Source organism: Chenopodium album, chromosome 3, assembly GCF_948465745.1.
Source record: "Chenopodium album chromosome 3, dcCheAlbu1.1, whole genome shotgun sequence".
In the NCBI taxonomy this organism is placed as follows: domain Eukaryota; kingdom Viridiplantae; phylum Streptophyta; class Magnoliopsida; order Caryophyllales; family Amaranthaceae; genus Chenopodium; species Chenopodium album.
This window is the reverse complement of record NC_137836.1, coordinates 16,443,855-16,471,539: the sequence shown is the minus strand read 5'-3', so window position 1 is coordinate 16,471,539 and position 27,685 is coordinate 16,443,855. Positions and strand designations below refer to the sequence as shown.

Below are 27,685 nucleotides of genomic sequence, written 5' to 3'. Positions count from 1 at the left end.
CAAAGGAGTGTTAACATCTTCCTCCATATCCATCACTACAAAGTCACAAGGCTCGTAGATGTGTCCCACTTGAATTGGAACATCCTCAAGCTCTCCACAAGGTAATTTCACCGACCGATCGGCCAATTGAATTGTCTTCCTTGTAGGGATCATCTCTATATTGAGTTTTTGAGCAATGGATAGAGGGATTAAACTAACAATTTCTCCAAGATCGGCTAAGGCGCCCCAAGCTTCCATGTTCCCAATATTCACCGGCAAAGTGAAACTTCCCTGGTCTTTTTCCTTCTTGGGCATCTTATGTTGGACAAGAGCACTCACTTGATGTGGAAGGGTGATAAGATCATCATTGAGCTTCCTCTTTTTGGTGAGAATATCTTTGAGGAACTTGGAGTAAGATGGCATTTGTGTCACAACTTCAACAAAAGGGAGGTTGATGTGCAAATTCTTTAAGACACTAAGGAATTTTGCAAACTTGTCATTCAACTTCCTCTCCGCAAGCCAACCGGGAAAAGGAACCGGTCCATCAAGATTCCTAGATTCACTAGGAATTGAAGTTGTCTTCTCATTGTCAAGCTTCTTCTTCTCCAAACCTCCTTCTATCTCATCTACCTTTTCTTTCTCACCAACCTTATTTTCTTTTACACTCTCCTCTCCTCCCTTCTTTTCCTCACTATCCCCTTCATTTGTCCCTTCATAGGAAGTTCCCGACCTCAATGTGATCGCCCTGCATGTATCGGGTTTTGAGTTGTGAGATGGGTTAGGTTGTTGTCCGGGTAGAGTAGATGGTGAATTGAAAGGAGTTCTCTCGGCCAATTGAGCTAGTTGTGAATCAGCCATCTTGTTGTGAGATCTTATCTCTTGCATTTGTTGCCCAAAAGATTGCATTTGCGCATGCATGGCTTGGAGGAGTTGAGTTTGTGTTAGCTCCGCTTGAGGTGCTTGTTCTTGATGATTTCTTTGAGGTGCTTGGGTTTGATTGTTGTATTGGTTGTTCCTTAGATAGCTTCCTCTTGGGTTTTGGGGTTGAGATGGAGGTGGATTTTGATATTGAGGGTTGGAGTTGTAGGAAGGTTGAGCTTGTTTGTTCCATTGTTGAGGTTGAGGTGCAAACCCGGGTGGTGGTTGTCTCCAAGCTACTCCACCGCCGCTTCCTCTATATCCCTCTTGCCTTGTGTTGTATGTCGCTGCATGCTCGGGGCTTAAACCTCCACAATAAGATGTATCATGGTTCGTTCCTCCAAAATTTTGACAAGAGAAAGAGTTAAATTGAGAGGATCTTGCTCCACCGCTTGAACTTGCATTCACACTCGTGTTCAACTTGGAAAGCCCTTTTGTTAGTTGATCAATTTGATATTGTAATTGATCAACTTTCTCCAATTCGTAAATACCACCTTTCTTTGGAGCATTTCTTCTTCGCCCCCCCCCCCCCAAGAGTAATTCTTTGCTACCTCTTCTATTGTGGCTTCGACTTGATATTGAGGGATTTTGATTAATTGACCACCCGCCCCCGCATCCAAATCGGCTCTTGACATGGGCTCCAATCTGTCGTAGAAAAACTGCATGAGCAACCCTTGATTGTACTCATGGTGGGGACACGCTTGCACCAACTCTTTGAATCTCTCCCATGCTTCGCCAAGACTTTCATCGGCTTCTTGCTCAAATGATACGATTTTCCTTCTCATTTCGGCGGTCTTCTCCTCGGATATAAATCGCTTCAAGAACACCTTTACCACCTCCCTCCATGTTGTGAGAGTGTTAGGATTTACTTTCTTTAGTCATTTCTTTGCTCGTCCGGTGAGAGATTGCTGGAAAAGGTGCATACGAATGTAGTCTTGACTCTCTTCATTGGTTTGCATCATTGCGTACAATTCAAGGAATTGGTCCAAATGTTAAATAGGGTCCTCACTTGCACATCCAGAAAATTGCTCCGATTAGACCATTCTAGTATATTGTGGATGGATTAAGAAGTTGGTTTCCGTGACGTGTATCAAAATCCCTCCCGTGAGCTCATAATCCTTCGGATTTCCGAACTCACGAAACAAAACATCATTTTCTTATCCCGCCATTGATCCGCTTTGTGAACTTGAAGAGTAAGTATCACTCTCACTATCAACTATATCACCAAAACCTCTTCCCTCGTCTTGATAAAGCCTACAGACTTGTCTCAAGGTTCGGTTGATCTCGTGGTGAATTTGATGTGAGGGTGCTCCTTGAGACCTCCTAAGCATTCACCAAAGCTAAGCAAACAATTAGCAATGATAAGGATGATAAAACAAATAAAACAAAAAGAAAAGAAAGTAAAATGACTCTAACAAAAGCAATAGTAGACGCTAAACAAGCCGCTTCCCTGGCAACGACGCCAAAATTTGATAAGGATAAGATAGGTCGTTAAGCTACTACCCTAATCAAATTAATCTTTTATAATACCTAAACTTACACCAAACTAGTTAGTGGCAAGTAAAGGGTCGAACCACTAAGGAAGCACACTAATTCAATATCAATAATCACTAATGCAAGAGTAAAAAGAGGATTGTTTTTGTTGGTTTTGTTGAGTAAGAACACTAAAACTACAAATAAGCGAGAAATTGATGATTAAAACAAAGGGAAAATGACGCTAGGGATACGGGGGTGTCAAATATGATTAGAAAGAGGGGAATAATGATGATTATCATGAAACACATGCCAAAGAACACAAGATTCTACCTAAACAATTCATTCTCATGCAATATCCTAAGCAAATCAATGAAAGAGGTCTACACTAATAAGGATCATTCTCATGCATCCTATTAGTGACAATCGAATCAAGAGAATAAAGAAGCACAATCCATAAAAACTCCACTTTAATAACTCATTCTCATGCAATCATTAAAATAGAGATGATCTTAATCTAGTTCAAATCACTTTCATGCATTTAAACTAGAAAACATCAAATAGAGTGCAACAATAATCTCAAGCTATTAAAAATCATGTCTTTCATCAATTTATGGCATAAGTTCAATCCAACCATCATCATTCATCCAATATCAACTCATATCTTCCACCCCCTTCCCCTAGCTAAAAGTTTAGCCTAGAGAAGGGAGATTAAACATAATATCAAAACTAGAAATAAACTCAAGAAACTCAAAACAAAACATGATTAAATTCAATGAAATCAATAACAACTAGATGAACTAATAAGATTAACAAGAATAAGCAACAATAAAACAAATAAATAAAACTAAAGGAAAGGAGAAGAGATTACTAAACAAAAGGATTAATGAAAGATGAAAACTTGGATTCTTGCTTGATTGATTGAAGATTAAAACTTGAGCAAAATTGAATACAATAAGGAATGCTTGAATAACAATCTACTTTCTCTATCTAGATTAGGCTAATATTCTATGGAATTAGAACTAAGTGTGTTTCATTACAAAGAGTCCCGTATATATATATGTGCCCCCCCCCAAAAGAAAGAAACTTGGGAAACATGGCGCAAATAAATCAGAAACCCAGCGGTGCGCGCCCGCACACGAAAAATGCTCGCCTGCGCAACAATAGTGTGCGCCCTCTCAGCATATTGCGCGGCCGCAACTTTGAGGGTACGGGGAAATGAAGCGCGCCCACATAGTAAACCTGCGCGCCCGCACAGCAGGTCGCACAAACTCTCTGGTCTGGCTCTGTTTCATCGGCTTGGCTGCGCGGGTTCTGACAGGGCTGCGTGCCCACACAGCCAAGGGTGCGCGCCCGCGCAATAGCCGCACAGTAGCCCGCGCAGAACAGTTTGCTTAGCTCCTTGAAATCCTCTTTCTTTCGGCACATAATACCTACAAAACACTAGCATGGAAATTAAAATAAAGAGAAGGCAAGAAGACTAAGAAAAAGGAAGATAAAGGAGAAAGGAAAGGAGGAAACAAAACTAAGTAAAAATGCTTAGAAAAGGGCCAAAAAAGTGCAAATGAGGGGAGAATCCTTAGAGAAAAAGGATAAAAGGGTGGCGTAAATGCCACTCATCAAAAGGTAGTTTTCTCAAACCATTAAAGTTGTAGAAAGTGAAAATGGTATTGAATTTAATTGCTTGATTGATTATTTTAGTGCTACTAGTATTATTTTTCAAACCTCTTGTATGGGAACCCCACAACAAAATTTGAGGGTTGAGAGAAAACACAAACACATTCTTGAAGTCGTGAGAGCCTTGATATTTCAAGCCAAATTTCCTATCTATTGTTGGGGGCTCATCTAATTAATAGAACACCTACTCCCTTGTTACAAAATAAAACACCATTTGAAATTTTTTTTAATAAAACACCTTTTTTTTTATGAAATTCGTAGCTTTAGATGTCTTTGCTGCTAATAACTAGAAAACAAATGGGGACAAATTTGCTAGTCGGAGTAGAAAATGTGTTTTTGTGGGTTATCCCTTTGGAAAGAAGGGGTGGAAATTGTATGATCTTGATTTGAAAGTGTTTTTGTTTCTCGTGTTGTCAAGTTTGTGGAGGGTGTGTTTCACTTCGGGAGTCCGAAGATGTGAATATAGAGCCCATGGTTTTTGATCAAAATAATGATGTTCATGAGGATTTTATAAAGTATTTTGATGATAATGAGGTGATTATTGGTGATCTGGGCATGGTTTTAGTGAACGATGAGCAGGTTGCCTTGAGTGTCGAGCGTACAGCCCAACACACGTAGCAAGTTGCGGGCGCAGGATAACCCACGGCTGGGCAGATTACTCGCCCATCACCTGCTTTTACTCACCCAGAACCTGCTTTTCCCGTAGGAAATCTCGCGGGCGCGGGGCGGGCGCTGGTTTCCCTTCGCAATAGTATGGCTTTGTTCTTGCTTCCCCCGATGGATATCCCTCGGGCGCAGGGTCCTTTGAACAACACAACAACATCAACACCGCGACCGAGAGCAGCATCAGTCTAGACGATTCTCTTCTGGTTTCCACCGATCATCAACCGAGTGTAGAACCCTTGGGTAGGGGATTCGTGAAAAGATTCCGTCGGTCAAGCTTCGTGATTATGTGACGCATTTTATTTTTTCTAATAGGGCGTCTTCGTCCTCTCTGTCTCCCATCACTCCTTCAGGTACACCTTACCCTTTAGCGCATTATATAAATTGTGACAAATTTTCTGTAAATTATCGCAAGTTTCTTGCCGCATTTGTTCAGGAAAAGGAACTAAAATCTTTTAGAGAAGCCATGAAATCTGAGGGTTGGTGACAGTCTATGAAAGAGGAAATCACAGTTGTAGAGGAAAACGGTACATGGAACTTAGAGTATCTTCCTCCCGGGAAGAGAGCTCTAGGGAGTTAATGAATGTATAAAATGAAATTTTTGCCTAATGGTGAAGTCGAGCGACTCAAGTCTCTGCTAGTTGTTTTTGGTAATCATCAGCATGAAGGCATCGATTACAGTGAAAATTTTGCTCCACTTGCAAAAATGACTACAGTTCGGGCATTTCTTGCAATTGCAGCTTCTAAAAATTGGGAACTTCATCAGATGGACATTCACAATGCATTTTTATATGGTGATTTAAATGAGGTGTACGTGAAATTACCTTCCGGTTTTAAAAGCTCTAATCCAACTTTGGTTTGCCGTTTGAGGAAGTCTTTGTATGGGTTGAAACAGGCTCCAAGATGTTGGTTTGCGAAGTTGACTACAACTTTTAAAGGGTACGGTTTTCTCCAATCTTACTCTGATTATTCTCTTTCACCTACACTAACAACAATATTCAGATTAATGTCTTAGTGTATGTTGATGATCTTATTATTTCTAGGGAATGATTCCGCTGCGTTGGTTGTGTTCAAAGCTTATCTCTGTGATTGTTTTAAAATGAAGGATCTTGGTCCTTTTAAAGTATATTTTGGGAATAGAGGTTGTTCTTAATCCTTTCGGTTTGTTTTTGTATCAACGGAAGTACACCTTTGATATCATTTAGGAGGCAAGTTTGTTAGGGGCACTACGTGAAAAAATGAAATTGGCACCGGTTCAAACCCGGCCTAAGGCACCGGTTAACCGATGCCAAAAATACTAAAAAAAAAAAAATTTATCCTCCTTTTGGCACAAAAAAATATTTTTTTTTTTGGTTTTTTTTTTCACTTACCAATTAAATCAATCAACTGAAAAAAATAACAATCACAACAAAAATCGAATTGGTTTCAATATATATAATCCAAAATTTACAATACATAATCAAATCCAAAATTACAATATAGATCAATTACAACTAACATATAAATAAATAAATTACATTATAAAACATAAAAAAAATTATAATATACTAGTAAATCAAAAAGAAAATTACAATATGAATATATCAATATTCTTGCATAATCTGTACCTGCACTAATTAAAACAGAAAAAAAAAATCAATTGGTAAAAATAAGCTTAAGAATAAATAAAAAAAACCCAGAAATTAAAGTCAAAATAAAAATCGAAATTATCAAAAACGAAAAAAAAAACCAATTAAAAATCAAAATCAATATCGGAAAAAAATCAAAATCAATGTCGGAAAAAAATCAAAATCGAAATTATCAAAAACGAAAAAAAAAACAAAAATTGAAATCGAAAAAAAGAAACCAAAAATTTGAAAAAAACAAAATCAAAATCGGAAAAAAAAACCAATTAAAATTGGAACCCAAAAAACCAAAATAAAAAACAAAATCCCAGAAATCGAAAACAAAAACCAAAATCAAAAATCAAAATCAATATTGAAAACCAAAATAAAAAACAAAATCCCAGAAATCGGAAAAAAAAAAAAAACCAAAATAAAAAACCAAAATCAAAATTGAAACCCAGAAAACCAAAATCGAAAAAAAAATCCCACAAATCGAAAAATAAAAAACCAAAATCGAAAATAAAAGGCAAAATCGAAAAAAAAACCAAATACGAAAAACCAAACCAAAATCGAAATTGGTGAATCAAAAACAAAAACAATTAAAATCGAAAAAATAAAGACAGAACTTGAACTTTGTGGGATTTTGTGGTGGTGGCGGCGGGTGTTGTTGTTGGTGCTCGAACTTTGTGTTGGTGGCGGCGGCTGTTGTTGCTCTATTTCAAGCTTTGGTTGCTGCAGATCTAAGGGAGAATATGAGAGAGAAGAGATCGATGGAGATTTAAAGAAGAAAGAAGAACGAAGGGAGAGAGAGAGAGGAGATCGATGGAGATTGAAAGAAGAAAGAAGAACGAAGAGAGAGAGAGGAGAGAGAAGGAGAGGAAAGGAAATGGGGGAATGGAGGCGGATAGAACTTAGGGTTTTAGGGATAGAACTTAGGGGGAATGGAGGAGAGAGAAGGAGGAGAGAGAAGGAGAGGAGAGGAAATAGGGTTTAATGCTCCTTTTTTTTTAAAGGATGGACCGGTTCAGTGGCACCGGTTCAAACCGGTGCCCTTTGTATTTTTGGCACTGGTTCGATCTGAACCGGTGCCATTACTCTTGGTCTAAAATCCCGCCCATTTTTAGGGCGGTTTTTGGCACCGGTTTGGTCTGAACCGGTGCCATTTGGGGGTTGCCTTTTTGTATTTTTGTACTAGTGGGGCTAACCCTGGAGGTTTTCCAATTGAGATAAATCACAAACTTAGTCTTGTTGATGGTGAGTTGATGGCTAATCCCGATGCCATTTGAGTCTAGTTGGTCGGTTAATTGTATTTAAGAAATGATTTTCCTTTCTTTGAGAAACATTCTCAAAATAAGGAAATTTTGTTAAAAACTACCAAAAAGTTGTAAAAAGTTTATGTAACACTACCACTCTAATAATTCCAACTAGAATATTCTCCATGTAGGTTCCACTTTTTACCTTTGCCTCATAATATAACCATCTAAATTGTCTAAATTACCCTTAATAAAGGTAAAAATTGGTAAAACGTGAGACCCAAATGTTAAGAGTGGTAGTGCTACTTAAACTTTTTGCAACTTTGTGGTAGTTCTTTTTTTAAAAAAATTAATAGGTAGTTGCTTTCAAAACATGTGCTTTAATTGGTAGTTGTTGACAAATTTTCCTCAAAAATATTTCTTTTTTCCAATCATTGAAAACAATACAATTTTATTTAGAATTCTACAAATATAAGTGCAAAGTATAGCCATTTGTCAAGACAATAACATTATAAGTTTGAAATTTAAAAGCATACATGCAAACTTTCAATCATATTAAGCATCTTATCCATGCATAAAAATTTTCCCTTTTAGTTGAGAATAAAACGATTCCAAGATCCCAAAAATCAGAAAGTTATTAAGCATGTTTTAGCTTGTCTTAACACTTAATATTTTAAGGTAAGCAATTCCCTTGCTAATATCTCTAAGCTATTCTTGGTTCGATAAGACTTCGCATCTACTGCTTTCGTGACGCTTATCTCCATTGCCACGACATCTAAGTACTCCTTACTAATATCGTTGAGTTTAACAAAAATCAAAGTGTATATGATGTCTTGCTTTGACAAACCCTTCAACATACCTTACGTCCCTAGGAAAGTAGTAATGATGTACTTTGGCACAACCCATTACTATTCTCATTAGTTCGGTAAGTGTTATTTTGGAATGGCAAAGTTAACTCAATATTCTAATATAAGGAACTTAGGGTTTCTATGTTGGTTGATTTAAGTGAATTTAATTAATCGTCACTGTACAACATTCGAAATCCTAAACATGCATCTAACATGTCATTCATATATAAGCGCAATTATATAGATAACATAAGTAACATATGCATTTGGTAACTAGCATGACCCCTTGAGTTTTTAAGTCTTCAAGGATCTCCATTGTAACTTTATGGCTTCGTCTTCTTAGAAACAATGTCTTCAAGATACCACCGTCGTTTATGCAACTAATTGTAATTAAATCTAGGACTAATCTAAATATTAAGGTACAACACTACGCAATCGTTCGCATACCGTATTTAGATTTACAAAAATACATAACGGATCGCAGTCCGTATTTACTATCCTAATCGGGCCCCACTAGTTTGCCATTTTCATTAAACTTGTGATAGAACATTCATTCTATTCATCCATTAACTATATGTAAATGACCCATGTTTTCCAACAAACAAGTAATAATGAAACATCATGGGTAAACTAGTAACTAACTTAGGTAGTTAATCCAAAAAACGCGCCTAATTAAAACTAGTCAAAGTTGTTAACCAATTAAGTGATTAAATGCGAAAAAATAGCTCAAGTAAATAATGAAGCTCCCACTAAATTCCGCATCCAACTTAATTAAGCCGGTAAACCCAAAATTTGCCAATAAAATTTGCAAGTGCTGGTAAAACCTGAGGCCTAGCCTCAATTTAATTAAAATAATTAAATATTTAATCAAATAAACAAGATGACAAAGCGCAAAAATAATTGCCCAACAATAGACGAGTGTAAGCCCCAAAAGCCAAGGGGGTGCTACTAGGTTGCCTAGCCGAGCAGCCTTGCTGGCGCTCGATCTTGGTGCTGCCTAGCAGCTCCTCGCACTGTTAGCATGTGCTGGCCACACGAAGCTCGGCAGCGTAACACCTGCTGGCCTCAACAGAGACACAATATACTAGAGATGCTTGCGTGCTGCTAGGCTGGTTGGTGCTAGCGCGCTAGCTAGGTAGTAGGTGCTGCTAGGCAGCCCTACCTTTGCGGCACACATTAACTCTCCATGCACCAACGCACCAAGCCTGCTTGCAACATTGTAGACACCTAAAAATGTCTCCCCAAAACCAAACTAGAATATGAACAAACTTTCATTGCCATTATTGGTCGGATTGAGTATTTAATCTTTGAGTGCTTAAATCCATATTTAAATTTCATTATCTAACCCAATTCCTAGCCCATTTCCGCAAACCATAACTTATTTTCCTCTTTTCTTGCCTTTAAACCCAAAATAATTCATTTTGTGTCCTTTTTATAAAAACGTTTAGTCTAGTTTGTTTTGGTCCATAACCTGAGTCCAATGATTTAATAATTGTATGGGGCTTTAAAATAGCTTTACAATGATATATTATAAGCCCAAATCTGAGTTATAACAAATAAGTTATGGCCAAAATACTAAACTAAGTCTAAACCGAACCTAAGCCCACCTTACCTACGACCCAATGATCATGCGGAGGGTCCAAATTATTTAATTCCATTCCTAAACCAATTATGATTAATTGGAATCCTATATAAGTTTCTAAATGATCTTAATTATCCTTTTTGAAAAGATAAGATTAAAGAGTTAGAAATTGAATAAACTTTTGAAAGTCCTAATTCTAGTTGAATTGAAAGACGTTCAAAGATAGACAGATATTATTTTTGTGCCGCATATTTTTTACCCAAATCTTATATGGTTGTATAGCACTTGAAATTATCTTTCCAACGATTTATTATAATATCAATTCCGAGTTATAACGGAAAAGATATGAATGAAATATCAAACTCTATCTAAAACTGACACTGTCCCACTATTTCGGCCATATCTTTTATTATACAAAATATTTAAATATGAATTTAATTGTTTTAGAAAATATATTTCAAGGGCTTTTCAACGACATATTATTTATCTTATTTCAATTTCTAGATCAAAAGATATGATAAAAACAATAACCGCAAAAACTGTTGCTGTCTATCGCAAGAGTATTATTCCAATTCGAATTCTTATCTTTTCTTAATTCTTCGACCCTTCTTTTTCCTTATAAATAGAGGTCATATCACCGCTTTTTCAATCATAAACAAGCTTGATCACAAAATCATTCTCTTCTCCCTCTTTAGCCTAAATACTAACCATCCTATTCTCTCAAAATACTTCCCTTAAGCACTCCAAGGAGTTCATACAATACCCAATTTCTATAATTAAACCAGTGCGTGAAAGGTATAATTAACTGAGGGTTTGGACCAAATCAACTCTACTTTTAATTTGGTTTTTATATTTATTGAAGTTACTAACAGTTTATTCATGATGTAGCAATTCAAGGAAACACGGAAAGTGTGTAATTAATTCACTAAATTACTCTTATTATTTTATATTGCTAGTATCATGATTAGGTTTTTTATTATTTGAGTTGACTAATGTTATTATTGTTAAATTGCTTCCAATATTAAAGTTTATTCTATTATATTTATTGATCACCATATTGCATGTTTAAAGGGAATATGTAATTGAAAATCACGCCTAATAAGATAATTTGGACGACCGATTTAGGTTCCTTTTTAATCTTGTTATTTAATCAATTGATCACTAATATTTTAGAATTATATGTTGCGTTAATATTCAACCAATTTTGCCTAATAATAGATTGGAGCAAATTGAATCTTTGTTTGCATGCCTTTGAGATCGCAGGGATCACTTTTCATCATAAGAATCGAGTAGAAGCCAATACGGGCGAATGTGACTCCATGACTCACTTCGTTCCATCATCCCCGATCCTCCTTTCGTGGTTCCGAACCATATGAATTTAGTAATCTCATGGATTATGAATGGGGTGTAACCTTCACGGGTAAATCGTTGTTGCCTATCGTTATCCCTTTATCGTGGTTGCCTTTTATGATCCGTGAACGGTTTACAAGTTCCTTAAAAACTTGTTGGCGGATCTCTACTTTCCTTGTCCCTAATCATATATGTCAATTCCCACTTCCTAAGAGTGCCAAGCATATTCACAACATGCTTAATGTAGGCGCACTTTGATCGACTCCTAGAAACACATAAACTCACACACGCGCGCCAGGCCTCGGTAGCAACATGATGGGATGTACGAGTAGCCCCTGCTAGCCGATCTTGGTTCTGGAAGCTTATGCTTTGATTTTGTGCTTATGCTTCGGAATTTTTATTTCGAATTTTTGTGTAACTTTAAAATTAATTCTAAATTTATTTTAGAACTTAAATTAAGCAATATTGAAAATAAAACAAGACCAACTTCATTAAATTCAATTTTAAGTGCACAAACCAAAAATTAATTCAAGAACACTTTAAATAATTTTAATTCAACTTGATGCTACAAAATTGAAAAGGCTAATCTCATAATTAGTTTAACCAAGCATAAATTTATAATGAGTTTTGACAAAATTATAAGAGGTTAGTAAATAAAATAATCATCCAATTAAAATAATTACAACACTTACTTGTGTTCATTTGAAAAATTTCATATTCCAATATGAAGATTAACTAAATTGCAACCACCAGTTTGAACCTTTACGACTTTAAAAATGAGCCAACCAATAAACAATATGGATCTAGTAACATAGTGTTCAAACCAACTAAAATAATTAAAGGTTAGATATTTAATACTTAAGGGCATCAAAATCACAAAAATTTTCACACTTGAAGCAATTGATTTACAATATTGTGAAAAATGAGCCAACCAATTTAAACACCTGTAGACACCCAAATGTGTCTCCCCAAAACCAAACCCAGTGATGAGTACCTTTCACGTCGAATCATAATCGAATGAAGTGAAAGTGTGGAAAGTCTAGTGTTGCGGATAGTTTTAATTTCTTTTCTCTTCTCTCTGTTTTTGAAAACTTATTTTAAGAAAACAGCCAATCCTGTTTGGTTGGTCCATGATATGGGTCCAATAGTAATTTAGTTGGATGGGGCTTGCAAAAACCTTTCCAACGATATATTATAAGCCCAATTCTGATGAATATTGAGGAAGTTATGGCCAATTTACTAAAATGGGCCCGGTTTGAGCTTTATATACATCCCAATGATCTTGGGGAGGGCCTAATATGATTTATCATTCCTAATGCAATTAGGAATGGTTTTAGTCTTCTAGAATCTTCTATAAGGTTCTTTTCATTCCTAATTCAATTAGCATTGAGAAATCGACTTTTTGTTGACTTTTCAGAGTTTTAATCAAAATCAAATAGCATTTTCGAGGAAATTATATGATTTTATCCTCCAGTACGGCAAACTTATCTGATTTTCGAAAACGCGTTAGAAAAAGGCTTGGCGCCTGACCCCAGGCCTTAGCGCCTGGAACCAGGCCTGGCGCGCGCTAGCCATTGACGCCTGGCGCTAGTGTTGGTGCCTGGCGCCAGCTAGCCAGGGTTGGAGCCAGCTCTGTTTTTTGTGCGTTAGACTCTGTTTTGTTTATTTTATCTTTTTGGCTGATTTTCTCTATAAACAACGTATTAAAAACTCCGTTTTCATTCATCAATTCTCCTCATTCATCTACATTCATCTACAATCAGTTAGTTTTCTTTATTCTTTCAATTCTTTCTTTCTTTCTCAAATACAAAATTCCGCATTCACAAGATCTAGAAACACCTAGCCATATTCGAAGTTGCTTTCGCCCTAGACGTGAAAGGTTTTAATTTCTGAGGGTTTGGTCCCAAATCTCTCTTTCAATTATTTAATTTAATTGTTTTGATTATTATTTTCCTTGAAGTTACTAACGTGTGTATTTTTTTATTAGAAAGAGGTACGAGGCATCAAAGTAAGTACTTTAATTGATTGATTGATATTATGATGTAGAAATCATGTTTATATTGTTATTATGATATTCCTAGTATCATGTTTAGGGAAAAAGTTATAATATCAAATATATTAAATATGATTCCTGCAATGCTTCCTATGTTCTTCCTAATATTTATGATTGTTAGTATCATGTAAGGGTTAAAGATTTGATTTTTATTGCTTATTGACATGCTAGGGTTTGTTATTAATCTTGTTAGTATCATGCCTAGGATCTTGCTTTTTTTATTATGCTTTAATATTAACATGAACATGATTATGATTATAATTATTATAATTTATGATTATTATTATTTTGATGATGATTATTTTATTATGATTATAATTTTGTTATCGCTATAATAATTATTATTATGATTATTATAATTATTATTCATGATGATTGATTATTATTATGTTGCTTGATATTTAATGTTATTGCTTGATCACACCTTTTATGCATGTTTAAAGGGAATTTGGTACTTGTAATCACGCTTAATAAGATAATTAATAATCTTATTTAGGGTTAATGTGATTATAATTCAAGTGATCGCCAATAATAGTTTATTTGTGCATTAAAATTCAACCAACATAGATAAACAGGTTTAGGGTTAATCCTATTGATTGTATGTTAATTAAAAAGCACACATGAATACGATCAGAATAAAGTAGAGGCCTATTATTAGGGCAGGTTCAATCTCTTTTAGGTTGGATTTGTACCTTCATCCCCGAACCCTTATTTGGATCTAGACCTTATGGAGTTGAAGATCTCTTGGATCGTTAAGGGGTGTAACCTTCACCTCGTGAACGGTTTACAAGTTCCTAAAAAAAACTTGTTGGCGACTCTTTTGCTCTATCTTCTTCCCTTTTGGACGCCACCGTACTTTAGTATATGATCACAGTGGGGTTCAATCTAGTGGGATTAAAGCTTGAAAATATACCCTATAGTTTTTGGCGACTCCACAAGGGAGGATTTCTATTTTAATTCCTGAATTTGTTTCGGCAATGATTTAGAATGAGTGGATGAGACTCGAAAAGTTCTAAGTATTTCATGTGCGTAATTTTGATTAACATTATTGTCATATGCATAAAAAAGATCTGATTGGAAAGACCATCCGTAATGAGTTAAAAACATAGGATTTTACACGTAGGAAATTTGAGAAATATCTTTCACAACTAGGACTGAAATAACACCGCGCGAAACTGGAAAATTTTATCGAGCACAGAAAGCTGCTGAGGCATGTGGGAAGTAGCGTCAGGGGCCAGAGCATTAGCGCCAGAATTTTAACCGTAGCGCCAGACGCCAGTATTGGCGCCAGGCGCTATAGTTAAAAGCTGGCGCCAGTCTCTGTTTGCTGGCGCCAATTTCCCCCAATACTGAGCCAGAAATATGCGTTCTAATTTCGACCGATTTTTCGTATTGTTTGCTCGATCCTACTTCCTGATTGAATTTTTTCTCACTTTTCTGAAGCCCATATGTGTTCTACATATGGACATAACCCTCTGGGAATTCATGCTCCATCTACCCGATTGAACGCTCCGTGCAACAAAGGGTACATCCGAGATGTTGAATTCACCAAACCATGGAAGCAAGTTTTTTTTTTCTAAAACTCGCGGTGTCCCATCCACTCGCGCCAACTCTTCACGGTTAGGCTTCCGCGCGGTGCATCCGGACAATTAACCATGGACCCTCTTTGACTAAACCATATACCGAACTTTAGAGAACTAGAGCCATGGTTAGGTTGCAAACGCATTGCATCATATTGTGCCTACTTGACTAAGTGTGCATTATTTGTTGTGCATATATATTCTATGTTTCTCTTAACCGTTTGTTGACTTGTGTTGAGACTAAATAAATTAATGGCTTAAAGAACTTTGCATAATTAATTAATTGATTAATTAATTTGAGTCATTAAAGTCTAATATTTTAATCGAAATTGACCTAGTACGACTTTAGGCATATCCCAGTTGACTAATAACACCGAAAACAGTCCCAAATCGAAGCTCCAATATTGGCGCCAAGGTCTGAGCTGTAGCGCCACATTATGGAGTGTAGCGCCTGACGACAGCTCTGTCGTCTGGCGCCAAGCTCCAAGTGCGACGCCAGTCCTGTCGCTGGGCCGACAGTTCGGATTATTGGTCGAGTCATCACCTAGAGTCTAATTAATCAGTTTGCTAATTAATTCGGTTAAATTTTGTTGTCAATATATAGTACTTATTTGAGTCAATGATCGAGTTTAGACACTAAGTCCCATGGTCTTACACAAGAGTCCAAGCATGTCACTTACACTCAATGCACACACCAATACACATACTTTGACCATTTTTAAGAGAGTCTTGTGTGCGCGTTTTTCCGTCATTTTTTTTAGGGGGGGTAAGTCGGATATTAATCCTCCAATTAAAAAGAAAACTATACTTAGTTCCCTAAAAATATGTACATTATTTTTTGCCAGAAAATATGCACCCCTTTCCCTTCTTTTTCTCTTTTCCTCCTTTAAATAAACCGTAAAGTCAAGTTGATTTGAGTCAAGTAATTAAAACGCAAAATGGTTTAATTTACAGCGCGTGGTCAAGGAAAGAAGGACGGTTAATCAAAGATAACCTCTTCGTACAAGTCCAACTTTTCGACAAACCCATTGCTCGTAAGAGGAAAGCTAAGACTATAATGGCAACACAAGAAGAAGTCAATGATCTTAAGAACCAACTGGCTACCGTGACTGAGACACTGAAGCTTCTCGCACTAAAGATCGATGATCCCGTGAAGCAACAACAGATGGACCTCATGCAAGAGAGCCTAAGCAAGTTGTCTAGCGACTACAAGTTTCAAGAGCTTACATCACAAGGGGTCTCGGTGGACAAAGAGCTTCTTCTGCAGAAATTCAACGCCAACGACATCCCAAAATTCAGAGCAATTGACAACCCTTACTTTCATTTAAGAGCATTTGAAACAATAATGAGTATCAAGGGTATTGATAAGAAAGTGTTCCCCTCTCTGTTCTCACTATCTCTCGAGACCGTTTGCTAACAATGGTTCTTTTCTCTCGAGAAAGAAAAGATCTCCACCTGGGAGTCCATAGCAAACGCTTTCGTTGATAGGTACAAGTGCAACATTCAAGTCGAGACTGACCATAGGGAACTTGAAATCCTCAAACAGAAAGAGAATGAAGGCTTCACCTCTTTCTTTAACAAGTGGAGAGAAACCTCAGCAAAAATGATTGAGGTGCCAAGTGAAAAAGAGTCTGTGAGACTATTCATCAAAAATCTCCAAGAAAAATATTCCAAGCATCTCAAATATCTAAATAATCTCCATGCCTTCAAGGCCGTTTATGACATTAAGATCAATATTGAAGATGACTTGGCTAAGTTAAAAGCTGCCAACAATAACTCCAACAGTGGCTGGAAAGGAAAGAAGAACGACAATCCTTCTTCTTCTAAAACCGCCCACTCAAACAATGTTAGCACCATTAATTTAGGAGAAGTCCTTGCCATGAACAATCAAGGACAGAAGAAACCATTTAGGAGGAACTTCACTCCTATTGGCATGAGTTATGACACCGCATTTGATCGATTAAATGCAAAAGGTCTTATAACTCATATTGGACCATTTAGCGACCCACCAGTTGAGAAGAGGTCGGCTAATTGGAACCCCAATGCACACTGCAAGTACCACAAAGGTAGGGGCCATCTCACGGAAAACTGTTGGAAGATTAAGGAAGCTATCCAAGACCTAATTGACAATAACAAGCTGCCGTTGCCCCCTGCCAGTAAGAAGACAAGCATTGACAATGCACCTCTCGCTCATACCCTGGCTATCTCCGATGAGGAAAACGAGATTGACCCCTCTTCTCTCATTAGACCTGTCAAAGAAATCCATGTCGAAGAAAAAGAAAAGGAAATCTTTTTCGATGTCAAGGATAACCTTCCAGAACCGGCAAATAAGGAAGATATACAATTGCTCACACTGTCCATGAGGGAGGTATTGCAACTACTACGTGAAGCTCTCAAAGTTATGAACGAACTTCATAAGAAATATGATGAGCTTCCACTTCCGGAAGATGAACCTAGAAGAGAATTCGCACCAGTGGGAACGACTTATGAGGCAAAGCACTTTCCCTTACAAGTCACTGAAAAACCCAAAAAGAGTAATAGAATTTACACTCCAATTGGGATACCATATGCACAAATGTTCGAAATGCTCTCCGAGAGTGGCGAGATCAAACCTCTCGAACCGAGACCATTCAAATCGTTGAAAAGGACGGATAGATATTACTGTCAGTATCATCAATCAGGAGGTCACACTATAGAAAACTGTTTCAAATTCAAGGATTTGGTTCAGAAAATGATTGATGAAAAGAAACTAGTCCAAATTCAACAAGAAGAGGATGCGACCATCAATGGAGTTTGGGACAGTGATGAAGAAGATGTCTATCTAAAGGACATAGTAGGACCTTCACCTTCTGTGTCATATACCACAGATGACATTTGGGTTGAAGAAGACTCATCAATAGACGTCCTCACAAGATCCGGGAGAATGCAACCTCCCGTTTCAACACAACCTATGCCAACTACACAACAAGTTCCCATACCTATCATCAAAGACAATGATATTGTTAAACAGTTTAAGAAGACAAAAGTTGAGATGAATGTGTGGAAACTTCTGGCAACATCTCGAGAACATAGGTTGGCTGTAATGAATGCCTTGGACAAAATCGGGATAGATTCTGACACTATTCCTGAGGGACTAGCCAACTTCCTCACAAGTGACCTTTCTAGTCCGATTAATTTGATCACCTTTTCTGACAAAGATTTACCCCCAGAAGGTGACAAACATTACAAGGTGTAGGGAATAATTTCAAGCCTTTAAAATCCCATTAGCTTGAACCCCACTGTGATCATACACTAAATTACGGTGGCGTCCAAAAGGGAAGAAGATAGAGCAAAAGAGTCGCCAACATGTTTTTAAGGAACTTGTAAACCGTTCATAGGATGAAGGTTACACCCCTTAACGATCCAAGAGATCGTCAACTCCATAAGGTCATGAACCAAATAAGGGTTCGGGGATGAAGGTACAAATCCAACCTAAATGAGATTGAACCTGCCCTAATAATAGGCCTCTACTTTATTCTGCTCGTATTCATCTGCGCTTTCTAATTAACATGCAATCAATAGGATTAACCCTAAACCTGTTTAATCTATGTTGGTTGAACATTAATGCACAAATAAACTATTATTGGCGATCACTTGAATTATAATCACAGTTAACCTAAACAAGATTATTAATTATCTTATTAAGCGCGATTACAAGTACCAAATTCCCTTTAAACATGCAATAAAGGTGTGATCAAGCAATAAATATCAAGCAACATAATAAATAATCATAACAATAATTATAATCGTTATCAAAATAATAATATTCATAATCATCATAAATTATAACAATTATAATCATAATCATGTTCATGTTAATATTAAAGCATAACAAAAGCAAGATCCTAGGCATGATACTAACAAGGTTAATAACAAACCCTAGCATGTCACTAAGCAATAAAAATAAAATCTTCAACCCTAACATGATACTAACAATCATAAATATTAGGAAGAATATAGGAAGCATCGTACTTTTAATCATACTTAATATTAAAATTACCCTAGACATGATACTAGGAATATCATAGTAATAATATAAACATGAATTCTACATCATAACATCAATAAATCAATTAAACTACTTACTTTGATGCCTCGTACCTCTTTCTAATAACAAAATACACACGTTAGTAACTTCAAGGAAAATAATAAATCAAACAATTAAATTAAATAATTGAAAGAGAGATTTGGGACCAAACCCTCAGAAATTAAATCTTTCACGTCTAGGGCGAAGGCAACTTCGAATATGGCTAGGTGTTTCTTGATCTTGTGAATGCGGAATTTTGTATGAAAACAAGGTTTAGAAGAAGAAAGAGAGAGATGAAAGATTAAAGAATGCTAATTAAAAAACTGATTGTAGATGAGAACTCATGAATGAGGAGAATTGGTGAGAATTGGTGAATGAAAACGGAGTTTTTAATACAATCTTTATAGGGAAAATCAGCCAAAAAAGATAAATTAACATAACAGAGTTTGACGCTCAGGAAACAGAGCTGGCGCCAACCCTGGCTAGCTGGCGCCAGGCACCAATGGCTAGCGCCTGGCGCCAAGCCTGGTTCCAGGCGCCAAGGCCTGGGGTTGGACGCCAAGCTTGATTTCAACGCGTTTTCGAAAATCTGATAAATTTCCCGTACTGGAGGATAAAATAATATAATTTCTTCGAAAATGCTATTTGATTTTGATTAAAACTCTGAAAAGTCAACAAAGTCAACTTATCAATGCTAATTGAATTAGGAATGAAAAGAACCTTCTAGAATATTCTAGAAGACTAAAACCATTCCTAATTGCATTAGGAATGATAAATCATATTAGGCCCTCCCCAAGATCATTGGGCCGTACATAAAGCTCAAACCGGGCCCAGTTTGGTAATTTGGCCATAAATTCCTCAATATTCATCGGAATTGGGCTTATAATATATCGTTGGAAAGGTCTTTGCAAGCCCCATCCAACTACACCACTATTGGACCCATATCATGGACCAACCAAACTGGATTGGCTGTTTTCTTAAAATAAAGTTTTCAAAAACAGAAAGAAGAGAAAAGAAATTAAAACTTTCCGCAACACTAGACCTTTCCACACTTTCGTTGCATTCGATTATGATTCGACGTGAAAGGTACTCATCACTGGGTTTGGTTTTGGGGAGACACAAATGGGTGTCTACACAAGGCATTAAACCTCACGGTAGTTTGCAAGAGGATGAATGTTCCTATGACTCTTGTAGACAATGGATCGGCTATCAATGTCTGTCCACCTAGAACTGCGAGGATGCTCGGCATAAGGGACAAAGATTTAACTCCTTCCACACAAGGAATAAGGGCCTACGATAACACTCGTCGTCAAGCTCTTGGCAAGATCACTCTACATGTAACGGTAGGAGCAATAGAACATGCTACTACTTTCCAAGTAGTAGACATCAAAGCTTCATTCAACTTATTGTTGGGACGCCCTTGGCTTCATGATCTAAAGGCCGTCCCTTCATCCCTCCACCAGCAAGTAAAAGCTATAGTTGGGGGAATTCCAATCACTATCGATGCTTTGCCTATGAGGATTAAATCCATAGAGAATCCAATCATTAATGTGGAGCACGACGGAGATGATGAAGATTTATGGGGCTTTAACGAAGAAGTCTCCTTAATCCAGGAGGATGAAAGGACCCCTCTTTGCCATGACCCCCATTCCAACATGATTGTCAACGCCATGCTGAAGAAACAAGGACACTTTCCTGGGATGACCCTAGGGAAGAAGAAAGGAATGGCAAAACTGCTGGAGTCACCTGGCCTCCCTAAGTTAGATACTTTCGGACTTGGTTTCGAACTGACTCGGAAAGATCTCAAGCAAGCCCAGGAAAAGTTGAAAGCACGTAGGGACGCTCGCATTCAAAAGAAAGAAATTCCAATGGATCAGTACCCTCTTACGCTTAATGGTCAGTTCATAAAAGAGGGAGATGACTATCCATGCCATGAATTTCCCGAGCCATTTGTTGTAAATGGCATACGACAACCGAGATTCGAGATCTTCTTGGATTGCTACTTCACTGATGAAATCCCAACTCCCGTCCATAAGGAGAAAGCACCCCCATGCTTTGACTTTAACGTCATGGGATTACTGTTCGGGCAAGAAAAGAATGAGAAAACTTATGAAGAAGATAACTCCTCGCTCATTCACACAGTCCTACAAAGCGAAAGCTTCGATCCCTCAAAGCTAATTACTCCAGCTGAAGGATCACTACAAGGATGGCGCAAGACTATCAAGGTGACTACTCCAAGCGGAAGAAAGATATCCATCACGACAGGGCAAGGACCGATGTTTGAAGAGTCGTATGAGTCAGAGTCTGAGTCGGAGTCTCTCCCCCTAGAGTCCTCTAAGTCTCTAGTAGTAACACCTCCCCCTTTTATTTCTTCTCCTAGAATAGTTAGTGATCCAGTCCCTGAGGACATATCACTCTTTGATGTAATGATCTTAGAGTATAATAATATTTCTCATTCTCCTTACCTCTCGTGTTCTTCTCTAACCCAAGATGACAAGCATTGCTTAACTAACAATGAAAAGGACAAAGAAATTATTAAAGAAATGGAAACACTCGAAAAGAAAACACCAATAATCGAAGGAACTGAAACCGTTGATATCTCAAATGATTCAACTCATAAGAGAGAAGTTAAAATCGCATTAACATTGAATAAGCAAGAAAGAACCGATTTAATTAACTTACTTAAAGAATTCATCGATGTATTTGCTTGGTCATATGAAGATATGCCAGGCATTAATAGAGAAATAGCTCAACACACTATACCACTAATTCTAGGAATGAAACCTGTAAAACAAAAGTTACGTCGAATGAAACCCGACGTAGCACTTAAAATAAAAGAAGAAGTTCAAAACCAGATAACTGCAGGTTTTATCAAGGTATCCAAATACCCCGAATGGGTCGCCAACGTCGTCCCAGTTCCGAAGAAAGACGGAAGGGTAAGGATGTGTGTCGACTATCGAGATCTAAATAAGGCAAGTCCAAAGGACGACTTTCCTTTGCCACACATCGATATTCTGGTAGATAACACGGCAAATCACGCGCTTCTTTCGTTTATGGATGGATACGCAGGTTACAACCAGATTCTCATGGCAGAAGAAGACATGGAGTAAACAACCTTTATAACACCATGGGGCACTTACTGCTACACGGTAATGCCATTCGGGTTGAAAAACGCGGGTGCTACTTACCAACGTGCAGCAACTGCTTTACTCCATGACATGATGCACAAAGAAGTCGAAGTATACGTCGACGACATGATTGTAAAATCAAAAGACCGTCCAGGCCATCAAGTAGCCTTAAGAAAATTTTTCGAAAGGCTAAGGAAATATAATATGAGGTTGAATCCATCTAAGTATGCTTTTGGAGTCACCTCAGGCAAGCTTTTGGGTTATGTCATAAGCTCTAGAGGAATAGAGGTAGACCCAACCAAGATCAAAGCAATCATGTCAATGCCACCGCCCAAGACTGAGAAACATATTCGAGGATTTATTGGCCGGTTGCAATACATAAGTAGGTTCATATCAAAACTGACAACGATATGTGAGCCAATCTTCAAGAAGCTCAAGAAGAATGTACCAGTAATATGGGATGACGAGTGTCAAGCCTTTGAAAATATCAAAGCCTATCTCGCGAATCCTCCCGTATTAGCACCAGCACTTCCCGAAATACCTCTTAGGTTATATTTGACGGTTACCAAAGAGACAATGGGAGCTATGCTAGCGCAAGAGGTAGAAGGCAAGGAGAAAGCAATCTACTACCTAAGCAAAAAGATGCTCGAATACGAAGCACGCTATACACCGCTCGAGAAGTTGTGCCTCGCCTTGGTGTGGGCCACAACTAAGTTAAGACATTACATGCTGGTGCATACCGTCTTCGTAGTCTCCCGATTAGATCCACTCAAGTATCTATTCGAGAAATCTACACTCAATGGACGCATTTCAAGATGGATAGTCAATCTAGCCCAGTTTGACGTAAGGTTTATGCCACAAAAAGCTATCAAAGGGTCCGTGGTGTCAGACTTTCTAGCAGATTTTCCAATAGAAGACTCGACACTAATACAAGATAATGAATTTCCAGATGAAGACCTAATGGTTACTGAAGATGATACTTGGACCTTGTATTTCGACGGAGCCTCAAACCAAAAGGGATGTGGCGTTGGAGTACTACTAGTATCACCTAAAGAGGAGCATGTTCCAATCTCCATAAAGCTTGATTTCGACGTTACCAACAATGCTGCTGAATATGAAGCATGCGTTGTAGGCCTTGAAACACCTTTGGCATTGGGAGTAAAAAAGTTAAGGATATTCGGAGACTCTTCTTTGATTATCAATCAAATATCTAAAAGGTTGAAAGTAAGGAGCGAAAGTCTAGCTCCTTACCAAACCTATCTGGAAACTCTTACCGATCAGGTAGAATACACGTATCTACCTAGAGAGGAAAACCAATTTGCTGATGCCTTGGCAAGATTAGCCTCAATGGTTAGGATTCCCACGGATATCGATCAAATGCCTCTAACTATAGAAAAAAGGCACAAACCAGCATACATCCAAGCTATAGAAGACGACGAAGCAATCCAAGGTGAAGAAGAAGAAGAAGAAGAGCCGTGGTACACGGACATACTCAATTATGTCACCAATGGAGAATACCCTCCTCATGCTGACAAAAGAGCAAAACGAGCGTTGAGGCTTTTGGCTTCCCAATATGTACTCATAGACAACGAGCTACATAAAAGGGTACCTAAAGGTCGAGCTCTCCTATGTGTAGGAAAGAAGGATGCACAAAGAGCAATGAGAATAGTCCACGAAGGAATCTGTGGCACTCATATAAATGGCAAAATGTTAGTCCAAAAGATAATGCGAGAAGGATATTATTGAACTACAATGAATAGGGATTGCCACCAATACGTAAAAAGATGCCCTAAGTGCCAAATTTATGCCAATTTACAACATGTTCCTCCATATTTGCTCTACACCTACACATCGCCATGGCCATTCTCTACATGGGGAATTGACATCATTGGCAAAATCACTCCCCCAGGAACAGGAGGCCACGAATATATCTTAGTAGCAATCGATTACTTCACAAAGTGGGTCGAAGCGCAATCATACGCTAAACTCACTGCAAAACATGTAGCACTCTTTATCGAGAGAAATATCATTTGTCGATACGGAGTCCCACATGAAATGATAAGTGACAATGGAACTCACTTTCAAGCCGAATGTGAAGAATTTCTACAAAAATATGGCATTCAGCATCATCATTCTTCCCCTTATAGACCTCAAGCAAATGGAGCAGTCGAGGCAGCTAATAAAAATTTAAAAACTATCATCGAAAAAATGACGGAGAATTATAAGGATTGGCCTAACAAACTTCACTTCTCATTGTGGGGTTATCACACGTCAATCCGTACATCAACAGGAAATACGCCATTTTCCTTGGTATATGTAATGGATGCCGTACAACCTGTCGAACTAGAAATACCATCTCTACGCATTGCGTTGGAGAGTAAACTCGATGAAGTTGAATAGACTAGGGCAAGATATGAAGAATTGATTCTACTCGATGAAAAACGACTAGAAGCCCTACATCACACTCAGTGTTACCAGACTCGTATGGCTAGGCATTTCAATAAGAAGGTCAAAACAAGAAATATCAAAGTAGGAGACTTGGTGTTAAAAGCACTAAGGAAAAATGTTTTAGATCCAAGGGGTAAATTTAGACCCAATTGGTCTGGACCCTACATTGTCAAAACAATCCTGTCAGGAGGTGCAGCAAAATTAACTGATATGGATGGCAATGAATTCTCAAACATGACAAATCTTGACCAACTTGAGAAATACTAGCCATAATTACTTGAGTAGGATACTCAAGAGAGTTACGTTCGGCCTGATTCCTTAAGAAAGGATACGTAGGCAACCCTTTACGGGTGCGGCCACTTTATTTTTCGACATCTCCGCGTTCTAGAATTAATTAAAAATTCAACAGAAGACCGACGAATCATCGGCGTCGCGAAGAAGAGCTTGGCGCCAGCCAGCAGCCATCAGCGCCAGACGATGAAATTGGCGCCTGGCGCCATATTCCAATGATTGGCGCCAATTGCAAATAACTGGCGCCAATTTGGAAATAAGTTCTGGGCAAATTTCGGTGTTTTTCGGAAAATTTTCGACTTCCGTACTCGAAGAATTTCTGGAAAATTAATTTTTTTCTGTTTTCATTGCTTTTGATAAAATAAATTTAATGTAAATAATTTAATTGAAAGCTCAAATTTCATTAATAAAATAAAATTACATTATTGATGGAATTTAAATAAAGCTGAAATAAATTAACTTTAATAAAAATAATAAATTAAGTCTAATAAATTGAAAGTCAAGCAATGCTCCTAATCTTTCTTTTCCTTCCTAGCCCTTTTCCAATTTTTGTCTGCTTCCTCCACCTCATCCATAACTTTAGCTATTAGGCATCCTTTAGAGGACCTACATTCAATTTTAGAGTAGATAGTTTTCCCTTCAGCTAACACTCCATGCTTCTTTTCCACCCAAGCCTTTTTATCTGTGGTGTTAGCTTTCTTTTTCCCTTTATCTTTGGTAGCATTTTTCTTCCTAGGCATTGCAGGTGTTTTGAATTCAATTCTTCCACCTAAGCGTTCCTTGGCAGGAATCACCCTGTCACTTAGACGATTCTTCACATCAGTTCTACCCTAATCCTTCGAAGACTTCTTCAACAACCACTTCTTCACATCATTGGGCAAAGAAGGAGGAACCTTTTGGGTAATCACTTCCCATAAAGGTCTAGCACTCCAGTAAGCATCAAATCTGTCTACTTCTTGAGAAACAGGGTACTCGTAGGGAGGACGAAGATCCCCGGAAGGAATATTCTGAAGCAAGCCATATTGTCTTTTTACCCTGCAGGGGTAATAATAAGTCACACGGGACAAACTTGGAAGACGACAAAAAGGTTGCTTGTTAACACCAACCATCCTTTCTATTTTCCACCATGGGACGACCCACTTGATAGCAAAATCACGTGATTTGAAGACTTTTCTCCACCCATGACGCCCAATCTTAGGGAAGCGTTTCTTCCTCCTCACGAAGCAATTAGGAGTATACTTCTCAATTTCGTCCGGAGGGCTTATTAATCCTAGCCTTTCCATTAGCCACATCTGTAAACAAAAGTTGCAATGCAAATAAATCATTATTATCATACAAAAATATATTTTTTGATTTCTGTAATTAAAAATATTATTTTTCTACTTGTAATAAAATTGGAGAGCCGCGAAAAGGTGCTTTTGGGTCCCTTTTCAATCCATCAAGACTAATCATGGTCTCTCCAACTATCAATGGCATTGGATTTCTCCCTGATTTAATTTGTTCTAAAACAGTGGTTATAATTGATTGACCTTCATTACTTTTACCACTACTAAGAAAAAATTGATTAAGCATGCAAAAAAGGAACGCCCTTCTTCTATATATATGAAAAGATTCAGAAAGAGGTTTATCAAAATAATGGCGTGCGAATTCTTTCAAATTAACTATGTTGCCATCTACTATTTTTGATAAATCCCTTTCTTTTAAATTAAAGAAGCGCTCAAAATCCTTATAATAATATGCATCTACTCTAGGGATTACTATAAGGTCTATTGCAGGGAAGCCTAAAATAGCACCAAATTCCTCCGGCAAAGGGCTAATCTCATCATACCCTATTCTGAAACAATGAGTATCAACATTCCAAAATTCTAGAGCGGTATGTATGAAATCTAAGTCAAGATCTACCCCTTTGATGCCATAAATTCCCCCCAAGTGAAATAAATCTAATTCTTTCCTCTCCCTAGAATTAAGAGATCGACACCATTCATGAGTATTGGGTGAAGGTTTTGGTGACTATAGACATGGTTACTATTTTTTCTAAAGCAAGGAATAATTTTATTCGCTGGAATTATGAGAAGAATCGGCTGGGCAGGGGGTTATTTATACACAAATTGCGAGAAGTTTTAATCAGAATGAAATACGGTATCAGCGTCAATTGGCGTCAAAACTCCGTAATTCGCGCCAGCCGCCAGCGCTTGGCGCCACACGCCAAGTGTAGCGCCTGGCGCCACGCGCCATATTGTGGTGCCAGCTGGCGCCAAGTTGCCACATCAGACGCGCGTGCTTAACTTGCGTTTTCAATCCTAAACTCGAGTCGACTAATGACTTTATGGCTCCGTTTATTTTTCCTAAACGTCTTTTTCATCCTTTTTCTTAAATAATTAAAATAGCTATTATTTTTAATTATATTATTCTTTCTTGGACTTTACTTAAATTAAATTCCAAACACCCGACTTTTTATTTGATTTTTCCTTTTTTTTTCTTTTTGGGGGAGAGAGTCGGATACCCTCCATCAATAATAAAAATGACGGAATTTTTGCGCAAAATTGTTTGTCACACTTCTCTTGCACACACAAACATACACATAATAATAACAAACAAATAAACTCATAATAGTATAAATATACAAAATGTGTCTATAAATAATGAGTCTAAGGCAAAGTTCTATAAAAAAGTCAAAATAAAATATACACAGGAACAAACTACGGCGCTGGAGGATGTATGCCCATCATATCATAAAATTGCGCCGTACGTGGAGTCGCCTCTCCACCAGCT

General features: G+C 37.6%; 1 non-coding gene across 1 annotated transcript; it reads left to right on the top strand.

Moving 5' to 3' along the window:
• Positions 1-1,577: 1,577 nt before the first annotated feature.
• LOC145625990 (small nucleolar RNA R71) lies at positions 1,578-1,685 on the top strand. The gene has a single exon (XR_014110879.1). It is a non-coding gene; the product is annotated as a small nucleolar RNA R71 (small nucleolar RNA).
• Positions 1,686-27,685: the final 26,000 nt, after the last annotated feature.